At 37.2% G+C, this 20,728-nt stretch overlaps 1 pseudogene across 16 annotated transcripts in view; it reads right to left on the reverse strand.

The window, feature by feature from the left end:
* Window positions 1–20,728, reverse strand: part of LOC144313021 (DDB1- and CUL4-associated factor 13 pseudogene) — a 203,703-nt pseudogene that overhangs the window by 38,127 nt on the left and 144,848 nt on the right. For 14 of the 16 annotated variants that reach the window (XR_013378857.1, XR_013378845.1, XR_013378875.1 and 11 more), the window contains one exon: window positions 14,552–14,833. The exons of the other annotated variants lie outside the window; for them this stretch is intronic. The product of XR_013378857.1 is annotated as a DDB1- and CUL4-associated factor 13 pseudogene, transcript variant X41 (transcript). Of the gene's footprint in view, window positions 1–14,551; window positions 14,834–20,728 lie in introns of those variants that run through there. 16 annotated transcript variants of the gene reach the window in all.

Here is a 20,728-nt window from a genome sequence, read left to right on the forward strand (position 1 = left end):
CATCTCATATTTCCAGTGGCCTTATAATCCTTCAACAAGGTGATAAAAATTGTTATTTCACATTTTTATTATATTTTGTACTTTAAAAAGCCCTTACTTTGGTGTCTCAGGCCTAAAGAGACCTGTTTCTTTCTCAACTAGAATGAATTAAGGTGCTAGAATGAGAACAGATGGAAAAAAGTGATATAATTAGGAACTAGCAGAAATAGTGGCTTTTCTATTTGTACATGGTTCCTTTCATTGACTGTAATGTATGAGCTCCAGTATAATATGTAATGTGGTCATCAATTTTAATTTTGCTAGCCATTCATTTGACTGTTGCTACCATTCCCATCTGAATCTTCAAAGGGCACTGCCAGGATGATTAGTACAGCCACCAGGTCTTTCTCCTATAATATCACTGAATTTGATCAGTCAATTTTCTTTGCAACTTAGGATATCACAGATAGAGAACTATTGCACTCGCTCTGATCATCACTTCTCCAAAAACACAGATTTTAGAAGAGTAGTAATTATAACTGCATATTCTGCCTATAACTCATTTACGTTACTCATTTAATGTAGTAATAATGCTAATATAACTCATTTCAGACAAATATTTGAGTCTAATCCACATGTAGGCACTTATAGAACACCGGATTGCATACTCTTGCCTCTGCTCTGTTAAAATAGAATTCTTATCATCGACCAAGGACATGAGAAAAGAAAGCATTCTCAAAATTGGCCATTTTGCTGAAAGATCTCTCTGATGTTTAAATGTTTCACCTGAAAATAACTATTCCAAATGCACATAAAAGCCAAGAGCCCTCTTCTTGTGGCCTGATGTTGTGCTTTGCACATTTTTACTGCACACAAGCCAAGTTTATGCAGGAACCTGTACTTAGTGCTAAAATTCATAAATAAATGTGATTTTAGTCAGTGTTTAAGGAAGATGCTTTTAACACAAATCTGCATGGGCAGATTTGCTGAATTATCAACTTCAGTGAATGTTTATTGTCTCAGAGTTCACTTGAGACTCAAAAAATAAAAAGTCAAAGCATTTTTTTTATTAGGCTGGTGGTTATTTCCTTTTCTCTAAAATTCGAAGAAATTCACATAGGGTCTGATTGTAATGTTGCTGTCTGATAAATGTCTTTCCCCTGAGATAGTAAAATAAATATACAAGTGACTTCTCCAGTTATTACATGAAGTTATGAAGGCAAACTATGCAAATTGTGGGTTTTAAATTTTCTGCAATACATTCAAAGCTAAACAGAAAAAAAATTCTATGTTGGAATCCTTGCTGGTTGGAATCTATTTCACTAATTATTTATCAATTATTGTTTTTCCCACTGAATTACATTACTCATATAATTCTTAAAGACTCATAAAATGATACATGTTGCATAATCTATGTTTTTTTTCTTTTTTTTCATCTGTGCTTCTGAGATGAATTTACTGCTAGAATTTATGAGCCTTTAATGACAATCCTTACTGAAATTCACAGTATTGTGAACATAACTGACAATTTATACCACACAGTGTAGTTCTTTGTAAGCATTCAGACACACACACTCACATTAACACACTCACATGAGATTACAGATAATGGCATTCTGCATGGCAGGCAATTGCCATGAATAATCAGTGTCCATTAATATTCTCATAAGTTATTGTGTTTACAAATTAAGACTAACATAATCATAATACTCAAAACATTAAGTTAATGGCATTAAGTTCCCTATTGACGTGTAAGGCCTATAAGTAAGAGATGTTCATTCTTGTTCACCATTCTATCCCCCATGCCTAGATCAGTGAGTGAATTATAATACAGTTTAAAAAACAAAACAAAACTTTGTTTTAAAAAATAAAATAAAATAAAATAAAAAATATAAATCAGTTGTCTAAAAAATTAAGTGGAAAATAATTTCCTCTTTTTTAAATTCCTTTATGGTAAAGCATGTTGAGGAGGATATTATTTTGGATCAAGAGAGATCATAAATTTGATTCACATACATTTGAAACAGACACAGTAGCCGCTGGGTAGGATATAAAGGTGAATATTTCCCCTTTACAGGAGAATCTATCATTAATTAAATGTTGAAAAATCACAGTGATTTACACTTGCTGAAAAACCTTACAGGCAGCAAATTATGGTAGCCAAAGAGATGAGTGGATAAGTGTTGACAGAAAAAGCACAAGTGAACTTGGGTGAGCACCCTGAACCCAAACTATCTGTGGGCCATGTTGTCTGAGGGTGATGTACTTACCTGTTTAGACCTAATGATTAAGCATGTCTCTGGTTAGAGACGTTTGATCTATTGTACCCAGCCTGGGAGAAAAGCACACAATGTGCCTGGTCCATTAGAAAATACAGTCCTCTATGAAATGTTAACACTTGGCCTTCTATGCACCGGGTTCATTACTATGGTAATACCCCCATTTTCTCTCTGATGCTGAAAATGTGAGTTCTACAGCTCATCCTTTTGTGTGTGATCAGTAGGAAAATGGGATGATGGAAACATTTGATGGGTTCTAATAAGACAACATCCTAGCCAACTAATTCATGACATAAAACGAGTACTTGGTGTTCTTATTTATCCTGCTACCCCTTAGCCTAGCTTAAGTCCAAAAGTATAAAAGAGGTTGATTCCTTTGGTCCAAGCTAACTCCCTAATTCACAGCCCCCCTAATTCTGATAATTCTTCTTATCAGATCTGCTCCAAGGGTCTTGCTGAGGATTTCACAATACTAATAAAAACTTCTAGATGGGTAAAACTTACTTCTCAGGTTTTTTTTTTTTTTTTTTTTAATTAAATCAGAAGATAACTGCTTGCAAACTCAAATATTATCTTCTGTATTTCTAAATAATTTCACTACATTTTGGAACATGAAGATTAGTAAATAAGAAGGAAAGAAAAATAATAATAAAAAGGAAAACTCAAGGAGAAAAAAAAAGAAAAGCTAGAGACTTCACACCTTTGGGGCTTTTCCATCCTCCCAGCTATTTTTACTTGCTAACTTTGCCATCTACCACACATCATGGGTGTTGCGCGTCTCTGCCTGGGTGATTGACATGGTGCTAGTCACACTGTCAGCTCCAGCACCACCTTTCCCTTCCAAGCACAGCCAGAGAGGTGTCACTGGAAAAGCTGAAACACTGTATGTAAGAGACAAAAAAGAAGGCCCTAACTGGGACATCTGGCCTAGGGGAGGAAAGTTACGGAGAAGGCATGTGATTGCATTCAGACAGGTATGAGGTGCCTGCAGGGCTTGCTGAACTTTGTTTTCAGTTAACACTGAACTGAAAAGAAACCTGAGGATTTTACTGATTGAAGGAACTTCGGAATTTATCTGGCCTAACATCCTCACTTTAGAGCCAAGACATTTATGGGCTAAAAAGCAGAACTTGACAATCACAGCTATCCTGTAAAGATCAGTGCACAGAAGGCCTGGCAGGACCAACACTTTATATAGATCCATCTTCCATTTTTCAAGATGACTTTGGGTGGTACAAAGACAGAAGTATATTTTAATAGTTATGTATTGGGGCACCTGGGTGGCTCGGTTGAGATCTGACTCAGTTTTGGCTCAGGTCATGATCTCAGGGTACTGGGATTGAGCCCCACATCAGGCTCTGTGCTCAGTTGGAAGTCTGCTTGAGAGTCTCTCTCCCTCTCCCTTTGCCCTTCCCCTCCCCTGTTTGCACTCACACTCTCTTTCTCAAATAAATAAATCTTAAAAAATAGTATTTATTTCCATGTATATTTTAAAAAATAGAATCAGTACATTGATTAAGTTAAAATAAATAAATCCCATGATGTGCCAAAGAGAAATTGCTCTCTTGGAAATGTGGCCTAGTATTAGCCCTTGATCATCATGTACCATCTAAGCCACCTCCTTAGAAGTGGAATGGGGCTGAGCTGGAGGCAATTGGAGCTTCTCTGAGGGGCCCACAATCAGGAACATTTTTCCTAACACAGAGTTCTTGATTTTTAAGGAAAATTGGGTCACTCACTGAGGTTATGAGAATTTCCCTGGAAGCTTCCCTGGAAAATATTAAACCCAATCTTCCTAGAAACAATAGGAAATTAAATGATTTCTTCACCTATTTCCATCCATGAGTGTCTGTGATTTTTAAGAAAATATGAAAAATTATAACATTGCCATAACAACAGTGATACATTTAATATCTAAAATATGTCATATGGCTGATAAATCAGGTATAAATTAAAACCCCATATTAGATAATCCTAATCTCTTACTACAGCTTTAGGGCTGAGTAGCAGTAAAATAGGAAAAGAATAAACTTTGAGAAAATCTGGGTTGGGTCTTATTTGGGGCATGTGTATCATTATAATTTCTACAACCTTTGTGGACTTACATTCCCCCTAAATCAACCCAAGTGTTAAATTACAGTATTTTGACATTAAGCCTTAGCTTCTCTAGTTAGAATGAGTGAAGAATAGATGCTCCAGAATCAGATCTTGATTCTTTTACCAAAGCTAAGATAGATCCTGATAGAGACTGTTGTTGCACTTCGTAGACACAGTTCTATAAGAAATTCAGCTGGACAGACTGCTTGATACCACTGAGCATGGAATGAAATATGGTAACATTTGGACCATTCCAGTTTAGGGCAGCTGTAGTGTCTGTACCACATTCTCAAACAGATCTTCTTTTGATGGAAAGATGCAATGGTGATATTGTGCCTAAGATTCCTGCCCATGAGTTTTTACTCAGCTTAGTTAAATGAATAAATATCGAAAGGACAAATGAGTGATTTCATCTTTGAATTCCTTCTTTCTTACATCCCACATTCAACTTGTTAGAAAAAATCCTATTGTCCCCACCTTCAAAATATTTCCAGAACTGAGAACTTTTCACCACACCTACTACTGCCAATCTAATTCAAGCTTCTATTATCTATCACCTGAATTTTTGAGGTCTTTCTGGGATCCCTTCTTTAATCTTTATGGCTTGTGGTTTAGTCTCACTATATAGTATATATCCTTTTATTTTTATTTCTTTAAAGATATTATTTATTTATTCATGAAGGAAACAGAGTGAGAGGCAGAGTCGTAGGCAGAAGGAGAAGCAGGCTCCTCACAGGGAGCCCGATGTGGGACTCAATCCCCAGACTTAGGGTCACTCTCTGAGCCAAAGGCAGATGCTCAACCACTGAGCTACCCAGGCATCCCCAGAATGATCTTTTTAAAAGTTAAATAATACCATACTTTTCTCTGCCTCAAACTCTCTAATAGTTTACCATGTCATTCAAAGTAATGGCCCAAGTTCCAACATGCCTACAAGGTTTTATATGATATATCCCCATCTCTAACCTCCAATAGTTCTCTGACTCATGTCCTACTACTCCTATCCTTGTTGGGGTCTAGATAATTAGGTTGTGAGGAAAGAGAAGAGAGAAGAACAGACTGTAACCACAGACAAAATGTTTCCATTCTGTGGGGACTTTTTTCCCCAAAAAAAGGTTTTTGCATGACTCATTTATGATGACAGAAGGAAGACTGGTTGTGGAGAAAACAATATAGCTTCTGACCATAGCGACTGTGCACTCATTACCCTCTCCCAAAACAAAGACTGTCTCTCTCTCTGTCTTTTTTTTTTTTTGCATTGTTGAATGCTAATACAATACCTAACATATAGTAAAAAAACAAAAGAATGTTCGTTTAGTCCTAAATTGCTATAGAACACTTGGTTCTTTCAATAATTTCACCAAATAGCCTTTTACAAAATGTGATGAGAGGTTTATTGATGAGTTAATGATATACCACACCCAATATCCATACACTCATGGATGCAATCACCAACACTGCAATATCCCTGTGCTATTAGCCAAGCAGTTCCTAGGCTTCCCTATTAGTGATTAGGACATTTAATGTCAAGTTATGTGAGAAGTTGAAAGGCCAATTTCTAGACTTCATTTTAAGGATTTCTTAATAGGGAACTTTCTCCGTATGGCCCATATTTATGCAGACTTATATCCTATGTCTTTGAATTTACAGGTAGTTTCCTGATAAAACTTTCTAAGCCTAGGTATCTATATCTCACCGAAGAAATTTCCTATAATTTATATTTCCTGTACTCTACTGACCTAGAAGAGGACTCTCCCTACATATTAAAAATGTCATTTATATGAATAGTTGTTCCTTTAATTTCTGTAACAAAAAATTATGCAAGCTTACTGACTAGAAAATTCTCTGGAGGCATTTCTAATGTCAAATAGATGAGCACCTCAGAGAATTTCAGCATGAAATTTCATATCCAACATGATCTGGCACCAAGTCATCTAGGAAATAATATTACTGGAATCATATTTGGAAAGGTGGTATGGTTGCAAAAATGGCATAAGCATCGATCATTTTATCAGAATATAAAAATCTGGGGGATCTCTGGGTGACTCAGCAGCTTAGCGCCTGCCTTCGGCCCAGGGAGTGGTCCTGGAGTCCAGGGATCAAGTCCCGCATTGGGCTCCCTGCATGGAACCTGCTTCTCCCTCTACCTGTGTCTCTGCCTTCTTTCTGTGTGTGTCTCTCAGAATGAATAAATAAAATCTTTTTAAAAAAAAGAATATAAAAATCTCTTTATAAGTTTTAACCTCCAGTCCTGACTGAATGGTGATGGTCAGTGAGATCTTGCAATATTTCAATAGTTACATAATGTCTCAAGCATGGTTCAAGTGTGGCCTGAATATAAGGATTTCATGAGGACATATATTTAGACCCAAAAGACTGAAGGAACCTCTGTCTTGTTTGTTGTTGTTGTTGTTGTTGTTGCTTTTCACATGCTACTAATTTATTTTCTTCCAGGTAAAATAAATGGACACCACGAAGTAGAATGACAAATCTCAAGAAGCAGCCGATTTTTATCAGTGTCCATAATACTTCTCACATGCAATCTTCCTTCTGTTTCTAATACTTTTTACCTTGTTCAGAGAATTTTTACTTATTCTTCGTGGATTAGTTCGATGTCAATCCCTGTCCTACTTTCTCTAAGTAATCCCACCTCTCCCTGACACATCCCAGCCAACCTTACGGCATCACTCATATTATTTAGTACTACCTGCCCATGTCTTTGCTACTGTACTGTGACCTTTGGGATGCCAAACACAATATCTTTTCTACTTCCAAATTTTCAGTGTAAATTGAATAAAGTGTTAAATTTTGAGATTTGAAAGAGTTAAAGCAAATAACATCATAATGTTTTTAGATCAGTTACGCAAAGACTCTCATAAAATCTATGCTCTGCAATTATCACTGTCAGGCAAGTATCGTTGTGACTGGAGTGATGGTCAGAAGGTCTTAGCCATTGAGCATGTCATGCTCTATATGCATTTTCTGGCATCTGGGTTGATCTCATTGGCCAGAATTATCCACTTTGGATTTTGGACAGCATTTATAGGAGAAGGTGCCTTAGCTTCTCACTCTGATTTCCTCTAGCAGAATCCCATTCATGAGACATGTTGGACAATAGAGAAATTAAAGGAATCATCAATGGCCCCTTCCCACCACTTTTTATGACAAAACAACCTTGAACCATCAGTACTCGAATTGCCACTATCTTCAAACCCAGGCAACTCTAGAGGTGACAGAGCAAGCCTTGACCTACCACCATGCTTCCAGTACACAGAAACTAGAGTGTTTCTGCATGTAAGCATGGACCACAAAGGCATAAACCACTGAATTGAAAAGGATAGAAAATGAGCTTAATAGGTACAGATACAAATTTCACTACTCTCAGGAGTATTACTTAGTTTCAACAAATAAATATGCACAGCAATATGCTTTCTTGATTTGGTATTCCTGCTGTCTGTGAAGCAAAGCACAGCTGCAAAGGCAGTCAAATATTTTGGCAGTGGAAGGGGACAGTGGCAATGCCTTTAAAACTCCTAAAGTAAGTAGGTGAGTGAGTAGGAGGCAGGGGGGTATCTCTGGGTTGGGTTCCAAAATCCAGATTAATTTTATTGATGTGGCTGTTATTGTTCTATGCTGTAATTCTATAAGAAATGCTGGGAGGGGGCATACTGGATTTTTCTGGGGTCCTCACATGCTAATAGTCATTCACCACTGACACTTGAGCAGTTTAACACATTGGAAAATAAGTCTGTGTTTCAAATTCTCTACACCATAGAACTAAGTGTTCCCAGCTTGTTCTATTTTTGCTGTTGGACCATTTCATTTGAAGACACACTTGGGGAAGATGACAGCATTAATTTAGCTAACAATATTCATTTTGTTTTCATTAGTTGTTTTTGTAGTTTCATATTTTGATGCTTGATCTGATAAATGCATAATACCCAGAGGGTGCCTCTGTTTGTATTAATAACAGCATCTCATTCACACTTCATCAATGTTAGAACAGCTCAGCTTCACTGTCAAAGAAGCATGAATCAGAAATGTTCATGGGAGGAGGGACATTTCTAATGCAGACAGAAACTACAGGGAGAGGATGAGGTGAGCAGGGAAGACAGCCATTCTCTGAAGTGTAAGGTACTGTACAGGATTACCAAGCATGGGTTCTCCAAACAGCTCAGTGACTTGGGCAAGTCACTCAAACCATCTAAACCTCAGTCTTTTCATCCTCAGAATGGGTGCATGTCAGTTACACCTCAAAACAAAATTCATGATTCTTTAATTGTATACACATACACATGGAGTGTATAATTGTATCAGCTCTGTTTAGCTTAGCATTGATGATCCTTGTAATTGCCTAACAGAAAATTTTAGAAGGGAGAAATACATGGTGCAAATAATTTTTTGGAGTCAATAAATAATACAAATCATTTTTGGATGCATATGTGACAAGCATTAGGCTGTTTTATGCATGTTACATTAATTAATTAATCACCATTACCATGCTGTTTTAAATACAAGTATTTGAATTTATTCTCTAATTGTTTATGCATGTTGGCTCAGAATGCCTACATCCAGGAAAGTGTATTTATACTTTGGTTATTATCTTTAACACACTAGATGAAATTATCTTTACAAGTTTGTTTCCCTCATCAGACTTGACATTTCTGAAAATGAGGGCCTGAGCCTTATGTATTTTTAAATTCCCAACACAAAGTCCAATGTTATATACAGAAAAAATAATAAACACTGGCTATACTAAATTTAATGAATAAGCACTTCCCCAAAACCAATTTGTCCTGAAAATTTACTTTGGTATCTCCTCCTTTGGGATTGTCTGAAAGAAAAAAGAAAGGTAAAAAAAAAAAAAAAAAAAATTGTTTCATTCTATTACAGTGGAAAGTGGAAAGCTGAGGCAGAAAAAGAAACTGAATATTTAAAATATGGTTAAATGTCCACACAAAGGAGGAAATAGTGCTATCAACATGAAACAAAATCCTACCAATAAGGTAGATAGCCTGAAAACTCCTTTTTGAGATATGTGTGATATAATTATAGGAAAAATTTTAATAGCATTTTCTATGTGATGGCTTACATTAACCTCAAGTAACTTATCCAATTCTATGATAAGGGCATTTAAAAGGCTGGCCATTGTTTTGATCCAGGTGACCCATGGAGAACTGAGCCCAGTAGCAGCAGAAAGTTAACACAGCATTAGAAGAGACCAGCAAAGCCATTTGGTCATAAATTATGGCATAAAACTTGAAGGCATGCAAAAGGACCAGAACCAAGAGATCTGCTGTCATGGTAGACTGTTTCCTGGTCAACCCCAGGGGCAGGTAACTATGCTGCTCTCATTCTCCTCCTCCTCCTTACTCATCAGAATACCAGAGTAAATAATATCCCAGTGTAGCTATGCAAATGGAAGGCAAATCTATAGTTACCCCAAGTTAGATTTCGCAGCTTCTTCCCGAATGTGTCTACGTCATTGGCCATGAGTCATACCAAGTAAATGACCATCACTCTTTAACCATGCTCTTACAATATGTACAAAAATAGCTACTTCACTTAAATCCCCATTGAGTCCTTCTGTTGTCTTTGAATGCTGATTCAGAAGGATCATTTAGTGTTTAAAATCTTCCTGCTTTCTTTTCTATTCTTTCTCTTATTGTTTGGGTTAGGAGAATAAAGAAATCTAAGTCATATTGCAAGGCCTCACATTAGCATAAGTATTTCTCTTTTCTATGCAATTTAATTGTTCTTATGATTATGAAAACAGGGGAAGGAAATCAGTCTCTTTTTTTGCACAATGGGAATAATACTCTGTAATCAATAACAATCTTGCAGAAAAGCATTTATTTTCCTTAGGTGGTAGTGATAACATTAAGTGGTGACTATCTTTGCATTCCTCCTGCTTTCATCAAACAGCTTCTTGGCTCTGTCACTAAAAGACAGGAGTACCTTGATAGGAATCTGAGCTTGTGAAAATCAATGAACACAACTCATTGTGTGGTTTTTTCCAGTTTCTCCCTGCCCCATATACTCTCTTGTCTCTTTGATGCCTTTCTCTTCCCCAGGAGACTGAGCCCCCTGCACCAGCAGGCTCCCTGCCAGCTCTGCCCTACCAGTCAGGGGAATGAGAGTTTGGGTTCCCCTCTTCCTCCCTGCTTTGGGCAGGGCCCCTTCACAACCAGGGCTCCTGTCTGGCAGCCCCTTCTCACTGTTCAAGCTCTCTCCGATTCTGGGAACACCAGTTTTATTACCTGTTTCCCTTTAGACCAGAGGGTGCTATCAGCTTCCCGCTGTTGCTTATCTCTAGGTATCCAATATTCTTTCTGTCACCTGACCCAGTAATTCATATTCCTTCAGAAAATTCTCTTCATTAGAGTGGATTCTCTTTTCTCCTGAGCCTTGGCTGATAACAATCCTGAACGTGAAAGTAGACCAACTTAAACATTTCCATTCCAATCCCTCAACTCTGTTGAAATATCTATGAACAATATCAGCCCTTCTCTTTGTGTAATTGAGGCTGGGATGTAGCAGTTTAACAATCATGTCCGGGTAGCCAGAAGGGATTTTTCATCCCAGTAATCAGGGAGCATAGTGATGTGCATGGGTTCTGTGCATTGGAGCGCTGCTTCTCCTGGGCCCCAGTGTAGAGCCACCCTCCTTGAAAAGGGAATGCGCTGTCATACTCCCTCTTACTGCAGTGAGAACTGAGAAAGAGCAGTACTCAGACAGCAACCAGACAGCAGTGCTGTTGGAGCCATAGTGCAGTCTTGGACACAATGAAAAACCAATAACACTGATCACATCTTGATTTAAATGTTTTATATTTGGTTCATCAGGGATTTTTTTGTATTAAGTTAAATTGTTAATATACTGAATTTTAAATTTTTTATCTTGGTAACTGAGTTGTTTGGCATCTTCCCTTTTGTCTTGCACCTGAAGTCAGTGCCTCGCTGCCCTCTCCCTGGTCCAGACCCTATTAGAAAGACTCAGAAAATGGAAACTTCCCTCAATGTGACAGAGAGCCAAGGTAGGTATATGGTATTGTTATTAAAGAAGCAAACTTGGAGTCTAGGCAGACTTCAGTTGGGATTTTTTTCCCCTACCACTTACTGCTTGTAACCTTGGGTGAGTTGCTTAAACTCTCTAAACTTGAAATTCCTCGCTGCAGGATGAAGGTCATACTACAGGTCAACAAACCCTGGTCTGCAGGCAACACCCACAATGTTCCTAGAACCAAATGATCATTCATTCACACATTCAGCACAAACTAATTTGCAGCAAATTCTGACTGAACCAAAGTAAGGCAATTCATAGTCTGTCTTTATTCCAGGTATAAAGTGAGCACTTGCTGGCTACTGCCTCAGATTTCACGGTAGGGGACCGGGGGCGTGGGGAGGCGCACAAATTAGTAAGTCATGTGTACCATACAGCCTGTCTAAAATCTGGAAGTTCTGAATTTAGAAACTTAGATGAGCCTAAGGCTATGGATAGTGACTGTGAATCTGTAATAGCTTTTCATGGGGATTCAATGACGCACTGCATGAGAGTATACCCCAGAATGGGGGCACCCAGGGAATACTCACTGGAACATAGGGTTTCCCAGAGAACTCTGGAAACTCAGAAGCAGAGTTTCCATTCTGGGACACCCAGGCCCTGAGACTGCTGACTCCCTGGTGAAAGATGCATCTTGCTGACGCTGAGTTGGGGTCAAGAAGCAAATAGGTTGTTACATGATTCCTTCCAGAAAATGACCCAGACCTTGGATTTGAAAAGGCAGTGGCAGGGCAAGCATGACCATTTGTCCTCTTTGTGTGCACATTGCCTCAGGCAGCTGTGGGCTCCTGTTACAATTTGAGGGGAGCCCAGGGAGCTACGTGGAGATGTGCTGCATACGCTCCTATCCTGTGTGACTACCTCTCTTCTGATTAGGTTTGCATCTTTGGCTAATTAAATCAAGAACTTAATGTAACCTTGAAGTATGTACATGTGTTGGGAGTGGTTCTCTTCCTGTCAATCTGCAACCTAGCAGAAGCATTGCAGTGCTCGAGAAACACTGTCTATTAATGTCATCTTAATCATGATTATTTCCTAGCCGGCAACAGGCATTTTTCAGAATTGAAGCTTTCTTAGAAATCAGTTGATTTACAGTATAATCTTTGAGCCATTGCAGATGCAGAGACTAAAATTTCACCATAATTATGACTAAAAACTTGATTGAAGAAAGGAGAAACATCATCCAGGCTGGGGTGGGATGTTAACTCTATCAACAAACCATGAATGATGAAGAGGGAGCTAGACTAGACCACAATAGAGACAATTCCCTTTCTTGTACATGACTAAGGATTTTACCCATTTCCCATAAGAATCAGAAGTTCATTCCAAAGCCTATTTTAAATTCTTCGCAGTTTTTGTTTTTAATGATTCCTAAACTACCTGGTGAGAACAGAATAGTTTTTATTCTGCAGAGTGGGTGTAGTCATTGTCATTTTTTAAACTACCTACACATTGGCTTTATAGTATCAGATGATTAATCTGGCTGCAGACCCCATCTGTAACTTCAGGCAGACTCTGGCACTCGGACATGGAACCACTCTCATCTGGAACCTTGTACCTGGGGAATTACCTGTGAAGGTGACCCAGTGACGAAACAAACACCCCTTCAGGCTTGCTGATATTAATGGGAAGTCTGTGTACTTCCCAGAATCATCTCACAAGATAGGCAATGAAGCAAGTCACTCTACTCACGGCATCTGTTTCTCTCATTTATAACATTTGAAAGTTGCCCTGGAATGTTTTCAATTCTCTTTTCTTTTTGCTGAACTCTAACATTATTTTTTAAGGAGGAGGCCAAAATATGACAGATAAAAACCAGAGGCATTCTATTTGAAGAAGTCAGGGTGGAGAATCCCCCCAGCTCCTTTATCCTTGCCCTCTCCCAGTGCATTTACAAAGCAGGTAAGACTCCACAGAGGGTTTTATGAGAATCAATGGGCCAGATGGTTCCTAAGAAAGATTTCTTTCTACACTAGCAAATGTCTAAATCCACGAATGTATGAGTGTCTAATAGTTACCATTTACTAAGTGTCTAAGATGTACAAAGCCTGGAGTAAGCATTTTATACACAGTACCCTATTTAAGCTTTAGAAAGACCTTACAAGGAAAGGACCATTTATCCCCTGATACAGATTAAGGAAATAAGGCTCTGGGGTTTAAATAACTTTCCTGAGATCACCAAGCCAGTAAGTGTGGCTATAGAATTTAAACTCAGTTCAGCTGACCCCAAAGCTCATATGCTAACCAGCATGTCTATCAGGGAATTCAAAAGAGAAAAACTAGGCTGGTGAATAAATTTCTGGAAAGAGTCTGGCCTGAAACTCAGCTTAAAAGGACCTGGGCTTCACAAGTTTCTTTTCTACTCTGTATAGTAGCTTTCTCTCCCCCACCCCCACCACTTGCACTCCATACCACTCTCCTCTCTTCCCTTCCTCTCCCCTCCTCTTCTTTCTCCAAACCACCTCTCTATTCTCTAGAAACTTATGGCAGGAAACATGGCCACTTACAGCTGCCCAGTCTCATAGCTTTTACTCTAGGAATCCAGGCAGCAAATGCCCAGGACAGTTGCCCCTATGTGGACCATTCCACTGTGGATCCATTCAAGGGGCAGGATAAGGGGGCAATATGACTATTACTGCTACAGATTCATAGCAGTCCTCATAGAAGAGAGATGGTAAGGTACTAGCACTCTGAACAAAGTATTAGAAGGTGGGTTCATCTCATAGAAAGATGGTCCTGACTGGATTTGAAAAAGATTACACTTATTTTTATTTTTTCATTGAAATCTTTAATTATTAAGTACCTGCATTAGCAATGCTGTATGAATATGCAAAAACCTGGAAGTCCAAGAATACAGTTTTATCTAGAGTTTTCCACTCACTACTTGTACAAATTACTACTTGGACAAATGACTTCTCTCCTAATTCAGGTTGTTTGCTTGTTTGTTTGTTTGTGGGATGATTGTGTTTTTAGTTTTCGGTATATTAAATGAAACAGGTAAATGAAACTTTAAAGAGTTCTTGATCACTAACATTTTCTAGGTTGGTAGATCTGTTCAGAAATATTTGTTTTTTTTAATATTTTATTTATTTATTTATTTATTTATTTATTTATTTATTTATTTATGAGACACAGAGAGAGAGGCAGAGGCAGAGGGAGAAGCAGGCTCTATGCAGGGAGCCTGATGTGGGACTTGATCCTGGGATCACAGGATCATGCCCTGAGCTGAAGGCAGATGCTCAACCACTGAGCCACCCACGCATCCCTCAGAAAATATTTGTAATGTTAAATAAAAATCCAAGCATTGGGGAGATAAAAACATAACACTTTTCATATATAGTTGCTTGTGTTTTATATTTCACCTTCTCTACAATTCTGTAGGATATTAGTCCAGATGTCATGATGTCCTTATGCTCCTGTGCAAGGAAGAAATACATCAAGAGGTTAAGTAACTTGTTCATAATCACATAAATAACACCATGGCTTGAATTCAGGTCTTCTGCTTTAGAGTCAATATGCCCTGGTCATCTGGATAATTTCCCCTAGCCATCAGAAAGGCTCAATTTTAGTCATTGTCCTTCTCTGTATGATATTGGTTCTTCGTTCTAATCAGATGGAAGCATAGTAGATGCTCTAGAGGTCTGACTGCCCCCTTCTTAAAGCAGCTCTTCCTTTGGCATTTCTGGGTGGCATGATCAGTGTTGTCACTTGTAGAAATGCAGCCTACCTTATTTTGGAGCATCAATCAACAGAACTTCTAGGTCTGGTCTGTTTAACAGTCTATAAAGGGGAACCATGAACACCTAATCTTAATAAGGTCATTGTGTTTTATAGATGGGGGGTATAAAAGAAAAGAAGAACACAAAGTAGGCAGTACATCTTATCTGTAATTTGCTGTTTTATTTAATCCGAGTTCACCTTTTGCATCTGAACCAACCATCTATCTTCTAAACAAAGTTACTTAGGCAAGATACCCAGTGAGACTGTGACTTGTACAATAAATTCACTGCTTAAAGCAGCCCTAATAATACAATCCTTTCAGTTTTGAGAGAGAAAAACTAGCTTCATTTTAAAAGGAATTTCTAAAAAAAAAATTTCTATAATTCAGTCATTTCAGTATCAGTCACCACATATGTACCTAAATCAGTTTTAGATCAGACTTTAAGTTGGATCAGTAGGAAACAGTATCAGGACAATGAAATAATAGAATAAATATAACCATAGCCCCAATGAGTGCAGCCCTTCTACTTCTCCCTTTTTTAACTGTTTGAATTCAGCTTTTGTATCTATCAATGAGTACCAAAATAGCATTATTAAAAGAGATTATTGCCCTCATAAGCATCCAAAGCAGTGGCCCTTTTCCCAGTTCTGATCTTTGAACTCTATATAGTATATGACTCTAGTAATCACTCCTCATTAAAAAGCTCTGTTTCTTTGATTCTGAGGATGGGAAGTGATTGCATTCCTTTCACCTTTCTGGAAGTCCCAACTACCTTCTTCACTTGCTCCCAATGTTAATTTTAACTTCCTCTTCTCTCTTTCTACCTCTGATGTCACACCTCATTCCCAGCTTCAGATATAATTATAGGAAAGACCTCCAAATACAAATAATAGTAAATTTCCTAGCAGAAAAAAAAATGAAACAGGAGAAGGGATGGTACTGACTAATGCACACACTGCTGATCACCCTCTGAAGAGAGAATCCTTGTGCTTCTTGAAAAGGGGATAGACTGAATTTATAATTTATAAGCCATTCAAATTTGTATTCCTATTCTTAAAGCTAATAGAGATCCCACTGCTGCTTTTGGGGAAGTTTCTTAAATCTTCTTTCCATAAACTTTGTCTCTTTGCTTCTCCTTTCCAAAAACATGGAGACCCATATTATCTGGACTCAGTATCTATAGATTTGTTGATGTGAGAGTCATTGGATTTTGAATAGTAACTCATTACTTTAATATCATGCTACATAAAAATAAACTATGTACAAAGTAAAACCTGGGCAAGTTAAACTCACAAAAGCTAGGTATGAACCTATATGAAAAATATTTAAATGAAATTCTTTATGGTAGTTCTATAGATATCTTCCCCACACCCTGCAGACTTTTATCTGCATATGGATTCTTCTTTTTTACATGAATTGCAACTTTCACAGTTTCTGTAAGAGAACACTGAAGGGAACATGAGTCTCTGAATCAAGACTCAGCTCCACATGGAGGCTCTACAATCTTCTAATGCAACCTCCATTGCTTTATTTCTGAAATAGAATTATCATAAATACCTGTTAGCATTCTTGGAGGGATTAAAGGTAATGATGTAAAATAAGTAAAACATAGTAGACTTTCAATAAAAAGGCATTGCTCCTGCACTAGGCACCTCCACGGTAGTTCAGAAGGACCAGTAGGCTAAAGGAAGTCCAGATGGGATGAAGGAAGGCAGACAGTAATTCAAGCAAAACTAGGCAGCCGAGTTGGAGACAGATCGAGATAACCTGCTTTCTACTTCGATTCAGTATTTCCAACAAATACAATTACAACTATTATTTAAGACTTTTTTCCTTTATTAGTGTTGAAAGGGAAAGTGCTAAACAATATGGCAAAATCCAAGATGACAAGAAAAGTCAAGAACTGTGCGGGCTGCCCAGATGGCGTGTTATTCTATGCACGAGTGTCAAATAGGTGTTTGTTTACTTGCTTACTTGCATCATAAGATCATCTAGTCTTAGCCTCCTTTATTGAAAGATTGCATGTGAGTATAGCATGGTTAAGAGAACCTGATCAATGAAACTTATCAGGTTTAGATGCAGGAAGGGTGGGGTTGATGTTATGCATTTGCCATCTCTGGTCATCTGCAGATATTTGAGTACATTTGCATAGCTATAAGTGTAGGTTTTTAAATTTTTTCTCAAGTCTCTCTAAAGAAAAAATTTGATAGAAATGCTTTGTGCCCTCACAAGCCTTAGTAGACTCAGATCTTTGTGCAGCAAAAGGATGTTTCCTCTGCTTCAAAAATCAATCATTGGAAACAGCAGAGGGAACTTGAACTCCCTTATATTGATGTCAAGCTTAAAGAAAAGAGAAAAGATGATACCTTACTGCATGAGGATAAACAACCAAATCCTAGCAACTGACCTTTGACTGAGTAGTTATAGGAAAATACTCTGTTTGTTTCCCTGAGCCAATTGAACCATGATGCTCCTTGTACTCTGGAAAAATATCAAATTTAATTAGAAATAAAAAAGAAAAATCTGAACAGAATGTTTGATCAATTGATGGTTTCATCTTAATCATACCTTTCTTTAACAGGATGGGTCTAAAAGAGTAGGCCTATAAAAAAAGCTACAAAACAACTACCCTACCTTAGGTTATTCCTAGAAAGCCTTGGGTATATCTCCTAGAAAATGAACAAAGAAATCATGATACTATTTAATCAATTTTCAAATATCCAGAAGTTGATTATTCCTTTTGTGGATGGTTCATATCTCTGTCCTCCTTCCATTCTCTTTGGCTGAGTGTCTTTTGGCTGTGATAGTGTCCATATGCACTTCCACAAGAGAATGGGTAGGGAGAGAGATCAGTAAGCATACAAATCAAGAGACCCATAAAATTGAGAGAATAGCAAGCACTTTGGCTAAATGAGGCTCACATATTACCTATAGATCTAAAAAATTCATGCTTTCTGTAAAATCATAGTATGATGTCTGGCCAGTTCAGAGCTTTGAATCATCAGCATTCAATAAATCCCAGTAGAAAGAAAGTATAGCATAGTGGTAGAGATCCCAGCTGTAGAGCTGAGTTCACTGTGTTCACACTCAATTTCTAATCTTAAAGCTGATTGATTTACTTGACCTCTCTATGCCTTAGTTTTGATACCTCAAAATAGCATTGTTATAAACTATATTGTTATCCAACCATATGTTAAAGGGGCAAAGTCTGAAGATGAAGATGCACAAGGGGAGAAAAATTAACTGAATTTCTGCCTTTTTCACAGCTCCTGACCAACAGCAACAAAGGCGGCTGTCTATGGTGGAGAAAACATACACCTTCCCAAACAGAAAGTCTATAGGCCATGGGACAATCCTCTCAAATACCCTCTCACTCATGTGATTAGTTTGCTACAAGGAAGATAAATCCATAACTGATGTCTATGTCCCTTGGCAGGAAAGGTTAATCTCTACCTTTCAAAACTGAACTCTGGTACCATTATTCAAATGTTGAGAAAAGCTGCACAAATTTTACTAAATGACCCAGCTGTGACTGACAAAAGATTCAACTTTCTTTCTACCATTCTCAGGCTACTGAATCCCTGAATTGTGGAATATCTGATGTATGATAATGCTAAATTGTCCAACTTCTATTTCAAAAGAAGGATCTGAATAAATCCCCTGGAAAATAGGTAGTAAACCCAAGAATAAAACCACACTATCTGGGGGCATGGGTGATTAAACTTACATAAACCTGTATTATTCAAATAATAGAGGAATAGTGGAAAAACTAGGCAAGAATGAGTATTTAAAAGTTAGAAAATGAGGGATGCCTGAGTAGCTCAGTGGTTGAGAGTCTGCCTTTGGCTCAGGGAGTGATCCCTGGGTCCTGGGACCATCCTAAATTGGGCTCCCCCTGGGGAGCCTGCTTCTCCCTCTGCCTATGTCTCTTCCTCTCTCTGTGTGTCTCTCATGAATAAATAAAAATCTTTTTAAAATGTTAGAAAATGAGTATAGTATACCAAAGCTAGATTTAAATATTGATTCCAGATTTTTAAGAGAGCAAATGATTTATAGTTTCAGGAAAATTTTAAAAACACAGACTTTGTAAAATAATAAATAAAGGTGAGATAGATCACTGGCTGAATAGGATTATGGCTTAATTGAGGAAAAAATTTTAAAGAACTTCTGGCAAAAGGTGAGCAAATGAGCTCTCTTTAAAACCATGAAAACAGAAAAATAATGTAAAATAGAGAAACTTTCATGCCCAATGAAACTAGGAAATGGTTATAACCCAAACAAACTTTTAACAAAATTGAGGAAAGGCAGAGTACCAATACATCATACTACCTATAACTCTGAAAAACAGCCTTAAGATCAGAAAGGGAAGGAAAGATGTGGTCAGTTTTGTTGCTGCTAAACAAAGTTAAATGAGCTGAGTCAACACCAAATGTCAAACAGGATCTGAGTGCACAAGGGCCTTCTTCTAAGTCACTACAATCTCCTACTCAACAGAGGGCCTGCTTACTGCAGGAGGGACTCTAAGTTTTAGACTCATTCAATGAGAATCTTTAGGAATAGGGACAAAGAACATGCTTTAAGAGCATGATGGAAGCTTCAGATAATGGGGATTTAAGGATTATGCCGAGTCACATAATAATTCTGATTGTGATATATATATATATATATATATATATATGTATATATATACACATATATATATATATATAATGCTAACATATGTTTATATATATTTTATGGTGAAATACAGCAAACATATAAAGGGAGAAAGCGAGATAAATAAATGTTTGTGTGTATATATATGCATAATATATAACACAATGTATACTGTCCATATCACCATAAAGAGAATTCACCATAAAGTATCCACAGATAATTTGTAAAAGTTGACCATATATTAAGCCTCAGGGAAAACATAATAGATACCAAAAGGTACAAATAATCAGATCGCTTTTCTTATCTAGAATTCAATAATCTAGCAAATAATAATATAAATGTAATTTAAATGTAAAACAAACATCCTCACCTTTTTGAAATGTAAAAACTGCCTCTCACAAAATTTACAATTGAAAGAAACATCAAGGTTAACATTACAGAAAAATTGTAAAATAATAAAAGGAAAAACATTTTTAAAAGACATATAAAAAAGTCCTACATACAGGAAGATAGTTTATAGACTTAAACACATCACTAAATAATAATATTAAATTAAGTAAGGAATTCAGTTCAAGAACTTGGAACATACACAGTAAGATACAAACCCCTAAGGAAGACAAAATGAAGGAATAAGTAAAGATGAAACCAGAAATTAGAAAATAGAAATGAACAGACAATAAAGGGCAAAAATTGGAACTGATAAATATATAAGAAAGGAAATTACTTGCAGGAGGGCAGAAAAATTATTTTAAAACATACCATTAGCTAATCATTAAGAGAAAAAAAGGGAAAGAAGCATAAATGCTTCTTAAAATAACAAATTAAAATTAAAATATAAAAGACAAAATAATAAAATATACAAAGAAAAAATTTTAAATGAGTAAAGGATTAGTTTATTTAACTCTGAAAATAAGTTTTTAACCATGAATGAAAC

This window comes from Canis aureus, chromosome 1 (assembly GCF_053574225.1).
Source record: "Canis aureus isolate CA01 chromosome 1, VMU_Caureus_v.1.0, whole genome shotgun sequence".
NCBI lineage: Eukaryota > Metazoa > Chordata > Mammalia > Carnivora > Canidae > Canis > Canis aureus.